This window comes from Henckelia pumila, chromosome 3, assembly GCF_033568475.1.
Source record: "Henckelia pumila isolate YLH828 chromosome 3, ASM3356847v2, whole genome shotgun sequence".
Classification (NCBI taxonomy): domain Eukaryota; kingdom Viridiplantae; phylum Streptophyta; class Magnoliopsida; order Lamiales; family Gesneriaceae; genus Henckelia; species Henckelia pumila.
Genome location: NC_133122.1, coordinates 160738097 through 160751854, shown reverse-complemented (window position 1 = coordinate 160751854; position 13758 = coordinate 160738097). Strand labels below are relative to the sequence as shown.

The window sequence follows — 13758 nt, the reverse complement described above, 5'->3', positions numbered from 1 at the left end:
CGCAGTCCAAGCAGTTACTCAACCGGAAGCAGTTGTGATTGCTCACTCCTCTCCCGTGACGACCGCTCACCCTTCTCCCGGTCATTCACAAGATGTTTTAGAAGTGGTTGCACAAGAGATACCTGTCACCTCTGTGACAGAGGCTCCTTGCAGTAGTGAAGCAACAGTGCCCCCAACGGAGATATCAAGCACTATTGTATCACCTGCATCTCCAGAACAGCAAGTGACTGATGCTGATCCAGCACTTCAACCGTCTCCATCTACTGAAAAGTTTATGGAAGATCTCATTATGGATGAACCAAGTGCTGATCCTGGTACTCCACCAACCATATTGGCTGCAGTCGAAACTATTACATCTCCAACTGTACCATTATTGGAAGGTCCATCGGGTAGCTCTCCAGCAAGTTCACCCGCACCACATCATCGTGAGTCTAGCCCGGTTTCATCAAGAAATGACTCAGAAGGGCAAATGATTCAGACTGATGATTCTTTAATTGAAGCCATGGCCGCAGCTCTAGATCATACCTTGATAAATCGGCTTCATGAGCTCATGCAAACGGTTAGGTCCTTCTCTCAAGACATAACAAACTCATCCTTATCGGTCGATAATTCACGCCAGACGATGATTCGGCATTTCGAGACCGTGTCTCGAGACCTTGCTCGTCTGTCCACAGAGATCACTAATCATCATCGCACTCAAATCAACACGCTCTCTACCGTCTCCGAACAAGTTATCCGATCCGAAAATCGCCTTCATAAGCAGTTGAATGATCGGATGGACACTATGCAAGCCACTCTACTTGCTCAAATCGATGCAAAAATAGACACTATGCAAGCCTGCCTTGGCACTCAACTCACTGAGGTCATCCTTCGGCTCAACCAAGGTGATGCCAAAAAGGGGGAAGAAGAGCAACGTAGAGCAGCAGAGGCAAGAAGACGTGAAGAAGAGTCCAGAAGAAAAGAAGAAGCCGACAGAAGAAGAAGAGAAGGCGATAGGTCAGGAGGAGCCAGTTGGTTCAAAAGATGAACAACTTATCTCTTCTTTACTTATCGCAGCCGCATCTTTTTTTTTTTTTCTGTAGGTGTAATAAAAATGCTTATTGTACTTAATGAAATTCATTCTCTCAATGAAGTTCATTTTAATGCTTTCATATTGTTCTTGGAGCACTTAAGTTTTGTCATCACCAAAAAGGGGGAAATTGTTGAATCCGATATTTTGGTGATAACAAACAACAACTCATTGTATAGGAATGTGCTGCCAACCATTGTATTTCAGGAATCTACTACAACTTCTACCGGAAGCTTGTCAACCGCCTTTGCTCTCGACCGGCTGAAGTCACAAGCCTATCGACTGGCTATCAAAACCAGCAGAGGATAAATCTCTCTACCGGAAGCTTGTCAACCGCCTTTATCTCTCGACCGGTTGAAGTCACAAGCTTATCGACTGGTTATTCAAACCAGCAGAGGACAAATATCTCTACCGGTAGAATGCCAACTGCCTATCTAGATATCTCGAGACAAGTACCTGTGACAAGATGTTCTTTGCAGGATCTTTTATTAAAAGCAGAACCGGCGTTTCAGAAGATTTGTTGACTCCTGCAAATCAAGACAACAGGTTGTACCAAAATGGCAAAAACACAGAATGACTGCAGATAAAGCATTCGACCGTTTATTCCAGTTTTGGACCCTGGAAGTTGTCTGCAGTGTACGATCCTCATGCAGAATCATCAATGCATTTATGAGCATTAAATGTGCATTCAATGCAGCATCAGAACGTTCAAAATAAAGACGTTGATGATTGACCTATATAAAGGGAAGATTGCTCAAAAAGAGAACAACAACAAGAACAACAACAAGTGATACGAGACAACGAAGAGAGACAAGCAACTCAGAAAAATTTCAATCACTTGACTAATATCAGAAGTCCTCATCTGATATACTTGAGCACACTTACAAGATCATTCATCTGCTGCTCAAATAAACCCTCGCCTACAGTTCACATATCTGATCGTCAAGGATCATCCTAGGGTTTTCAAGCCTCTCGACCGCTCTGCAGTCTGAGAAGCTCAACTCAACTATACTCAGTGTTGAAGAAACTTGAAGCTGCTCTGAAAGCTTCCACCAGTCTGATAAGAACTGAGAATCTTATCTGTGTAAATCTAGGAGTTTCGGATTAGGCATTGGATAAGTCCTAAGTCTGAAGTGGGTGTATTACAAGACGTTGTAATAACCAAAGTCTTCTAGTGAATTCCTTCCTAAGTGGAAGAAGGGGAGACGTAGAAGGATTAAGCCTTCGAACTTCCATAAAATCGTGCTTTAGCATTTACTGCCATTTATCTTACATCCTGCTCATACATTGCATTATAAACTTTGCATCACTAAAACCTCTGAACTATTTCCGCACTATTTAAGTTGTTCAAAACGTTTTAGAAGTTGAGAAAACTGATTAAGTGAACTAAACCTCACTTGATCATTTTAAAAAAGAAGAAGAAAAGTTTCAGAGTGTATTCACCCCCCCTCTACCCTCTGAACCGATCCCAACAGTTACCAACCGTAACATACCTATATCAATTCAACGAAGATCCAAAGCTCACTTAAATTACCAAGGTTTCGGCCTACAATACATTAAATCCATTATATATCAATAATGACGCGATATAAACGATAAAAACGAATTAAACATGCCATGAATAACATGCCCTGTTCTAAATGCCACTAAATATGTCAAATAAATCAACTTATAAATAACGAGGCATTTAGATTCACATAACTCACATAAACATCATAATCATTTATAAAACGATATTTATATTTTATCGTCGTATGTTACCAACTGTAACATACCTATATCAATTCAACGAAGATCCAAAGCTCACTTAAATTACCAAGGTTTCGACCTACAATACATTAAATTCATAATATATCAACAATGACGCGATATAATCGACAAAAACGAATTAAACTCAAGGTGGTAAAATCTCAATTCCGGGCAGCCTGTTATACCTCGACTGAACCAGCTGGAAATTGAGTTTAAAAAAAGCTTCAATACTCGAAGCTAACTGATCTGAAACCGAACAACAACCTAATCGCAACGACAACTAGCCGAAAAAACCCAAAATGCAACTTAAACGAACTGAAATGAAGAGCTTGAGTTTGAACATGAACTAGGTTCCGATTCCTACACTTAATAACCTTAGAAAGGACTGAAACTTACCAGAAATTAGTCCAAGAAAGCAACCACGAAGTGCTGTTCACAAACCGAGCTCAACAATGCGCAGGACCAGGTTATGAACATGGCTCGATTCGGGCGTAAACGAGTATCAAATTCAGCAATTCATGGCTTAAATTGAAGCCACGGATGTAAGTAAGAAAACCCAACAAACGGATAGAAGTTTGGACTCCGAATGAAGAAGTTACGAGCGAATTACCGGAACTGCTCCAAGGGTGACGGGAATGAGTTTGGGGTTTGGGGATGAGCTTTTCTTCTCTCTTTCTTTCCAGCTTGCTTTATGTGTTCAAGTATGTATGTGTACATGTATGTATGTGGATGCGTGTATATTTTTTTTATTAGAATTGTTGGAAAACTTGACACAATCTAGATATTTCAACTCTCGTATATTATTTTAGCTCCAATATGTATCTATCGTTTAAATCTCGATATTCAAATATACATATTTTTAATACACTTTTTAATTTATTTGGCATAAATAATTATTTTAATTTAGCATCTCAATAATTATTTTAATTAAGCATCTCACCAGATATTTAACTCCTGTGCCGTTTATTATCAATACTTACCTTAATTGTCAAATAATTACCACAATACTTTTTACAAACTCGGTGTGATCCTAGTTATTCCAAACTTGTGGAAATTATCATTCCCATCAATCATACCATATATATCAACATCCAAACGATTCAAATATTCAATCCTAAGGTCGAAAAATATCCAAATCTTAATTCTGAAAATTCCTATAAATGCCCAAAATTTCCAGAATTATTATATACAATTTCTATGGCATTCCAAGACTCAAATATCCTATAATTCATAGCATTGTATCCCTCTAATCCATCTTGTAATTGCACGCGTTAAATTGTAGATATTTGTAGTCTTTTGCACTTGATTTGACTTTATTGCTCTCTTTTTTTTTTAGAATAAATCAATAAATTACTCTTTTATTTTTTGCCAATAAAAGTTCTATATTTGGAAAAACTACGTGTACCAGTTTATTAAAAAAAAAACAAATAATGTAAAATAAATAAATAAATGGAAGAGGATACGAGAAGTACATGTGAATGAATATTTAATTCTTAATTATATTATATGACAAATATTCATTTTAATTAGAACAAAATGAAAAACTAATATGAGAAATAATTTAAAATATCTTGGGACAAAAATTTAGATTTTACAATTATATATATAACCATAAAATATTTTGTTTGTTCTCGTAATATTTTATATGGATCAGTATATTTTTAAAAAATTATATCACAATCTATTATATCATATATAAGTAAAACAAAATATTTTTTTTGTGATGTTAAAATGATGAAGTATTTTATTTATTTATATTATACCTCAAGTGTTAGTTATATATAAAAAAAATATGAGTCCAAATTTTTTCACAAAAATATAAAAACCAAACTGAAATTTAAAATTTTATTTTACAAAATATTATCAAAGTTTGAGGAAAAATAAAATATTAAACTAGTATAGATATAAAAAAATATGATTCAAAATTTTTCCAAAAAAATATAAAAACCAAACTGAAATTTAAAATTTTATTTTAAAAAATATTATCAAAATTTGGGGAAAGATAAAATATTTTTAATATTAAAATTAATATTATTATGTTATCGTTTTATATTTATATGTAAATTGGAATGTATCCTCCGTTATTAAAGACAAAGTTTTTATATTCTAAAATTTTAGTATAAACTAAATATTATGTTTTAAATGTTAAAAACTAAATATTTAAACTATTTATATTTATTTTATTTTTAATTTGAAGAATGCTAAAATATAAATATGTTAACTATGATAAATAATATTTTACTTTAAAATAAAATTTTGAAAGTTGCTATATTTTTTAATAAAATATTATGATTAATTAGAAAACAAAATTTTTTAACTTAAAATTTAAAACTATGGGATACAAAAATTTAAAACGTTAAAACCACGCATTCCTTGTTTTGAAAAGTTGAAAATAACATATAAATTAAGATTAAAATAGATTTAATAATTAATATTTATTTTATAATTTTTTATATTAATGATATTTATATAATTAATTATAATTTTTTGAGTAATAGATATTTTAAATAATAAATTTAGAAATTGAAATTATTAATGAATTTATCAAATATATATTTAATCAATTAAAGAGTAACATTATCAATTTATAAGATAAAAATTAAATATTTATATTTGTATTGATTTGTCTCAAGTTTTTAATGTAATTTATTTTTAAAAGAATGAATATTAATGAAGATTTAAGGATAAAAGTTTTTGAAAAAAGTACATCCAAATGAAGCTCGAAAATGAAGCTGGAAATTATTTTCTTAATGTGTTGATCCACTCTACACTATTTATAAATCTTCTATCTACAAAAAAATTTAAACAAGATTTATAGATGTTAAAATACTTTGATAATGGAGGAAAAAATAATGGAAAGAGGGAAGAAAAAAATGTATCAACCCCGGAATCAACATACGAACAATATAAATCAACCCCGGACATCCCAAATTATGAACAAATACATGATAACAAAATAAAAATTACCGCGAGAAGAGCCTAGCGTGGTACTTGCTTCACTAAAAACGAAGCTGGAAATTATTTTCTTAGGTACCATTTGGTTGAAGGATAGGATTAATAATACATAGACTAGTAATATAATATAATAAAAAATAAATTAAAAATGATAGTAAATATAGTATTTAATTTGACTGATAGATTAAAATTTATTTAATTTGATTGATTAAATTTTATATAAAATTGTTAAATGACTATTTTGCTCTTTTAATATTAAACAAAATATAAATAATATTATTCATAAAAGATTATAGAGTAATCTAAATAACGGATGATGGGTGTATATCATGTTAATTATCCACGGTTTAATTAAAACCGTGGTTATTTACAAAACCATGGCTAAATAACCACGGTTTTTAAAACCGTGGCTAAATTTTGCAACGATTTTGAAAAAACCGTGGTTAAATTTAGTCACGGTTTTTAAAACTGTGATTATTTAACCACGGTTTTTTTAAAACTGTGGCCAAATAGCCTATTTTAGTGAAAAGCAAGTAATATCTACGAAGAACTGACTCCACCCGAGCAAAATTAATAGGAAATATAGGAATTTCAAAAAAGTGATAAAATGGGGTTTGTTTCAAACCATGCATTTGTCTTGAACCAATTTTCTGTTTCAATTTTTTAATCGTTTCAATGAAAAAATGAAGGCAAACAACGACTAATCAATTCATAGCGCCTCGTAACCCTTTTAGTATTTGTGTCGTGCTTCATCGCTTCACCTAAAACATTAAAATTATTCATTAAACAATGCAAGATAAAACAAGCAACACAAGCCCCAACTGAAGAATCGCCATCAATGACTCTTGAACACAACATATAATTGATGCTCGAGTAAGCCTCAAAGACTCAAACGAATTGAAATACAAAAACAATGATATGCACACACTTTCTGAAAATTGGAAAATGGCAGTGAAACTGATGATATGCACACACTTTCTGAAAATTGGAAAATGGCAGTGAAACTGGAAGAAGAGATGCAGTAACAAATATCAAGAGAAAAGTTCCCACAATATCAAATTAATCTAACCTTGCCCATCAAAACTAATTTGGCCTTCTTCAAACTTTTCGGGAGCGAGCTTACTTCCACTTTCATTGAAAAAGAAATTTTTTTTAAAAAAAATCTAGCTTTGCTTTGATTATCATAAATAAATCGCAATCAAGTTTATGTCAAGTCTTTGTAACAAGTGAAAAACACAATTCCAGGATTACAGAAAATTCTATCAAATTTGATTTAAATAATTTAATCAACAAAATTCAGCAGCATTCACAAAAATAAATCAAAAAAACACAACCAAAGGTCAAACTGAGTATTAAAACATAAAATTGAATTTAAAAATTAAGTACCACAGAGCGTAGAATTCGACGAGTGTTCCTCCATCTTGACCGGTGTATTTCCGAACTCTAGAAATTCATGTTTGCCGAAAGCTCCGCATAACCCAGAAGCAGAAATCTTAGGAGACGGTGGCTCGAATAAAAAATTCAAAAAAAAAAAAAAGAGGTAAAAAAGACGGTGAGGAGGTTCAAATAATCAAATCCCACTAATATTTCCTCCGGCCGCCCTATTTGTTTCTCCTCTTGCTTGAAAAAAAAGCGTAATTCTGAAGTCCAAGAAGCTTGGACATTACTTTTTATTTTTTTAAAAAAGACACCTGGACACCCACGGTTCCCTGAATGTTATTTATTATTTATTATTATAGTTATTTCTTTAACAAATTTATACATGTTTTTTGTATAAAATAATGAAATTTACACATGTCACTAGATTAAAAGAATTGTCCATAGCATACCACAATCCAATATTTGGGGTGTCTTTAAGATACTTCAATATGCGTTTGGCAGCTAGGTAGTGTGATTGCTTTAGATTGGCCCGAAATCTTGCACACAAACAGACAACAAACACAATATATAGTCTACTAACAGTTAGATAAAGCAATAAGCCTATTAGACCTCGATACAGAGTTAGATAAATTTTCTAGACCTCAATATATAACATTAGCCTAAAAAATTTGGAATGTGCAAGATAAATTTTCACATATTTTGTGACAAAATATGTTTTGACGGATATGTTTTCAGGCACCCTTATAATTTAATTTGGTTTGCAATGGGCTATATCTTTTTCTTTGACAGATGAATAAGCATTTATCTAATAAGTGAATATGTTCTTTGAATTAAAGCAGTTCACACTTTCACTCGTACTATCTCTTCTAGATATTTTGTTTCAACTCTTCAAAAAAAAATACCTTTAACTCATAAGTTGCATACAATAAGAGACACCTACATTTCTCCCTCATGTAATGATTATAGATTTAAACTTACCGGTCCTCCAACTTTCTACTTTAAATTGGATATATATATATATATAGATTGTTTTCACTCTATTTTCAATTGTAAATCGAGCGTGCTGCAAATTATCAATGTATACCTAGCTAGCTCGTTGGCTCCTGCATCTTAATGGCTCTGTAATTGGACTAAAATAAGATATATTAGACCATAAAATGCAACCAAACTTGCAATTTCACCCAAAAATCCATCTATTAACTTTTCAGCCATCAATGAAAGTTTTGATAACTAGGTTGTTTTGCCTATGCAATGAAACCACCCAAATAATTGCTTTGAAATTGTTAGACTATGCACCATAATTTTTCATTCAGGAAAGTTTAGTTTTTTTTTGTCGAAAGCTCAATAAGAAAGAAAAATGTAACAAGAATGAGAAGAATGAAATTCCTGAAAAGAATTAGACTTTAAAATCGTATTGAAAACAAACGTGTATCGAATGCAAGTACTAATGTTTACCTTGACCATGCGGAGGATTGGTGAATCGAGGGACCGGCCAGCTTTGAAGATATGGATTCTCTAGGAGGGCGATTTGAAGAAGATAAATCGATTAGGGCTAGGACATTGGTTTTGGGATTTCTTCAGGCAGAAGCTTCCTTACTTATTCCGTTTGTTTGAACTCATACTTGATGGAAAGACCGGGCGAGTATCACAAAATTGATTTGGGGCTAAAATGAGAAACACCCAAAACATTTAGGACTAAACCGATAAATTTTCCTATTTATACACTTACAATATATTTGGATGAGTGGAATTAGACGGATTTGGTGAGATTTGAAATTGAAAATACTGTTTTAGTGTTTGGTAAGATGGGATTTCAAAACGAGATTGATATTTGATGGAATTTGAAATTGAAAATACCGTTTTAGTCCTTAGTTAAGTGAAATCTTGACAAAACTGATCGGATTTCACGGGATTTGAGTTTATAAAACAATAAAATTAATTTTAATAATAAATTTATATACTTTACTTATAAATTTTAAATTTTCTTTATAATTTTTTTTTTACTTCTTCCAAACACCAAAATGAAATTTCAATTCCATGGATTTAAAATCCAATTTTAATTTCAAATTTCGTTTTTAGACATCCAAACACACCGTTAGTTGTGTGCATTCAGGTGGGGTAGTTCAGGTCTAGATCCAAACCGAAGCCAATTAGATGGGATTACTCTGGGTAGTTCAGATAGTAATTCCGGTTTTGGATAGATAAATTTTATCTGAATAACCCAATCGATCGTTCATTAATTAAGAATTTTAAAAAAAAATAGAATACTTATAATTGTAATTGGAATTATAACATTGGATGATTTAGGTTGTGAACAAAAATGTGTTTAGAAGGGGTGAATAATAATTTAATGTAGTTAATTGTAGGAGTAGTAGTAGTAAGAGAAGAAGGAATCGTAGTAATAATAAAATTATATCATTTATTATTATTAAAAAATAATTTTGATAGTAAATATATATTTATATTATAATTATATCAAAATAATTGTTTTTTAATTGTATAACAAAATAATTATTTTTTTAAACCGTAATTATAATTGTTATATAATTATTATAATTTAAATTTTAAAATATTAGTATTACAATTATAATGTGATCAAATATAATGATATTATTATCATTATAGAATATTATTACAATTCTTTTTCTATATTTCTTATAATATTATTAATCTTTTAATTATCATTAAAAAATATAAATTTATTGTAGGACTGAGCGCTTGTTGATTTACCAAAAGTTATAGCTGGTGTTAATGGTGCAACTCAAATCTTTTAAACTGCACAGCAGTCCAAAAGCCATGGTACGATCGTTCTACCAAATAGGGACAATTATTGCACCTCAACAATCTCACTCTCAATAATTGCACTCCTTTCAATCAATGTAAATTAAACTCATGGTCTTGGCTTTGATATCAATTTTAGGACCGAGCGCTTGCCGATTTAGAAAATTTTGATATCAATTGTTGCACACTGTTTGGAAGCATAGATTTGGTGGAATTTTGGAGGATTTGAATTTGTGAATCCCCTTTTTCCTTGTTTCATAGAATTTTAAAAAAAGAAATTAGATTTTGAGGAATTCCATGGGATTTTCTAGAATTTTATTTTGTTGGCTCAAATCTCATCAAAATTGAGAAGATTCGGTGTGATTTGAATTTCAGTAAGATAAAACTCATTCAAATATTTATTTTCTGTCTTTATCCTTTTCATTTCTCTTTTCATGTCATCAATTCATCTCTCTTCTTCCATTCACCTTATTTAAGGCCCTAAAATATGAATTTATTAATTACAAAATTTGAGATTTAATGAAACGACCCTAACTACTCGCTACTAGACTATAATTAAAATAAAGGAAAATTACGGATTTTTAAAAATTTTGCCATGACCTATTTGTAAAACAAATAAGCCATCAAGACTCAAACAGCAATTTAAATAAGGAAAGAAAATTGACTTCAAAACTTAAGTGCGTTAAACATAAACATGCAATCCTAGTAACCACCTCCCGGTTACAGCATAAAGTAAACTAAAGCATTTAAAATTAATTCCAACGATAATCATAAACTTGCAAAAGCGGAAAACGTACTTCAAAACATAAGCTGTAGCACAGGGAATGCACATCCTGGCTATAAATACTACAAGATCTCAAATAATACTTCATTATTACAAATTCGATAACTGTGCGGAAAAACATAAACTAAAAGGAAGCAACGGTCACTGGGCCTTGCACTACCGATGGCCTCATCCCAGTAGATCACGCCCCTCCGTCTCCTCCACAAAATCCTCACCTGCAAACATTCAAGCATAGTGAGTCTAAAGACTCAACAAGCATAACTAGGATAATAACAAGGGTTTAAAATACGTGATGCAAAAACTCAACTTAAACTGTAATATGCATGAAACTAGAAAGATATAGAAATCATGCATTAATGAACTCACACTATGATAAACTTTAACTTTCATAACATTCAACTTAGACTCATGCATAACTGAAAGACTGACATCAATGCAAAACGAGTCAACTAAAAATGTGAAACTTTAACTTTTAAACTTTTCTTTACTTTTTCCTCTTAGAAATCCGATCCCTGATTTGTGACCCTCTGTTTCGATCATGATCATGGCTGCAGTGCACTATGCCGGCAAGACGACGAGATTTCTCCCGACGAACTTAACCCCTCTATGGCAAGGAGACCGAGATGCCTCCCGATCCCACATTGCCCCTCTGTGGCAAGGGTAAACAAGATGTCTCTTGCTCCTTGCCTAACCTCTATAACCTCTTGGTGAGTAGACCGAGGCATCCCCCGGCCTAGCAACACCCCTCTTGTCACAAACAGATCACTTCATTCAAAAATATTTGCTTTCTTTTCCCTTTTCATTTATAAAGACTCAACTCATACATTAAATGTCATGCAAACAAGTAAACTTCCTTTTTCTTTATTAAACTCAAGAACACGTCAAATGCACACGAATAAGCAATCTTTAAGACATGAGACTCGACTCGAAAATGTGAGTTTAAGGTGGATGAGTGGCTGCCCCTAAGTCCAAAGAAGACAACTTACCCAACAAAATCCTCAAACTTGACTTAACTCTAGCAAGTAAATCGAAAAGCCCTTAACTTTGTCATGCCTTATCCAAAACCCGTCCCGCTTGAACCGACACTCAACAAACTCTCCAAATCATCCCAAGGAATAGGTGGTATCATCAAAAGATCAAAAGAGCAAATTTACAAAACACAAAAATCGGACAGCCCCTATTCAAAGGAAAAATCTGCACTTGCACCCAATTTTGAAAAATCCATAACTCACTCAATTCTTATCCGAATCAAGCCCATTTTATATCGACGCGACCACAACGACACGAACTTTACCATGGAATAGCCTAACCCTGCCCAGACCTCAGCCACGACCCTGCCCTTCCCCGTGAACAGTGCTGCCCTGCACACTCACACACCTCCAATTCCAACAATTCAAACACTTAGCCCACTTTCCTCAACTTATCTCCACACCAAACACCCAAACACCTCAAATAACCTCTCTTAGGACTTTTCCCAAACACTTGGGCTACACTCAATCCACACTTTCACAACACATATCAAGAACATCAAGAATTAACCATCAAAACTCCAAAATGTTGAACAATCAATCAAGACCAATGCAAGACCATTAAATACTTCAACATCAAATAAATTTCAGCCCCTACACATGCATCATTTCGAAAATTAGGTCCATATACAATCTGAAATTTCGAATTTTGGCAAGGACAGTCAATTAATTCCATGTCAATGCACATATACTCAACATTAATCCACATAAACTCAACTCCCTAACATATTTAGAAAAAATCAGCCCCTAAACATGAAAAATTCGAAACCCTAACCTTCTAAAAACATGCATTCTCGAAAATATTGCAAGAAATCATAAGGGTGGGGGTAGATATTGCTTGAATGTGAGCCCAAAGGAGTAGCTACACTTGCCTTCACCAATCTACCAACAAATTTCGAACAAGAAGAGGAGATGAGAGTGGAACTTCAACCAAACACCAAGCTAAGCACCTAGGGGAGCTTCTCCGGTGGCTGGGATGGCGGCAGGCGGCGGCGGACGGCGGCTGGGCGGCGGCTGGAGGGGTTGGACGGCTTCTTCAAGGGAGAGGGGAGAAGTGGGCGGCTAGGGCTAGGGTTTGGGAGTTAGGGTTTGTGTCTTGATTTTTTAATTGAAATGTTTTAATGATAGTGTAAATTAAAAGTGTAGTGTATTGTGTGTAGTGTTTTAAAATTTCACTTGTACTAGCAAAAGTACTACTTGTACTATTAAAACTTTATACCTCAAACTTTTTGCTATTTTCAAACTTCTAAATTTAAAATTTCAACTCACAACATTTTGATTGAAATTCCACTAACCCGGATTTAATAAAATCCTATTTTATGGAAAATTTAGGAAATAACCCAAGAAAATGATAAAATTGCTTTTTGACCCCTAAAAGTTCAAAATTGCATTTTTGGCCAAAACCCCCCTTTTACCTCTAACTTAAAATCTTAAAATTAAAAATCTTGAAAATAAACCACCGAAGCCCACCGTCGTCGCCTGCCGGGACAGAAACTTACTAGACCAAACAATTCAAGGCATTTAATCCAAATAAATCGAACAATTCTATCTTTAACTAAAACTTAAACAATTAACTTCAAGAAATAAAAATATAAATACTAAAAATAATTTTAGGCATGATTTTCAAATTTTAGAAGTTCTTGGTGCTACAATTCCTCCCTCCCTAATAAGAAATTTCGTCCTCGAAATTAAAACTTACCAAAAAGCTTCGGATATCGAACTCTGATATCTGCTTCTGCTTTCCAAGTGGCCTCTTCATCCGAATGGTTCTGCCATCTCACCTTGATAATTGGAATCGACTTGTTACGGAGTCTTCTCTCCTGTCTATCCAAAATCCGGATGGGCTTCTCCTCATAGGTCAAGTGAGGAGATAGCTGAAGCGGTTCCGAACTAAGCACATGGGATGGGTTCGAGATGTACTTCCTCAACATCGACACATGGAAGACATTATGGATCTTATCAAGGTTAGGCGGCAAGGCCACTCTATAAGCCAGTACCCCTACCCTATCCAA

General features: G+C 33.2%; 1 protein-coding gene across 43 annotated transcripts in view; it reads right to left on the bottom strand.

Moving 5' to 3' along the window:
* LOC140887453 (bark storage protein A-like) overlaps window positions 1-8746 on the bottom strand; it is a 45912-nt gene extending 37166 nt beyond the window's left edge. For 12 of the 43 annotated variants that reach the window (XR_012151871.1, XR_012151880.1, XR_012151857.1 and 9 more), the window contains exons 1-3: window positions 8609-8746; window positions 7160-7689; window positions 2553-2897 (exon numbers count right to left, since the gene is read on the bottom strand). The gene's annotated coding sequence lies outside the window, so the exon portion shown is untranslated. The other 31 variants (XR_012151863.1, XR_012151890.1, XR_012151864.1 and 28 more) reach the window with 27 other exon arrangements.
* Between the last annotated feature and the right edge of the window lie 5012 nt (window positions 8747-13758).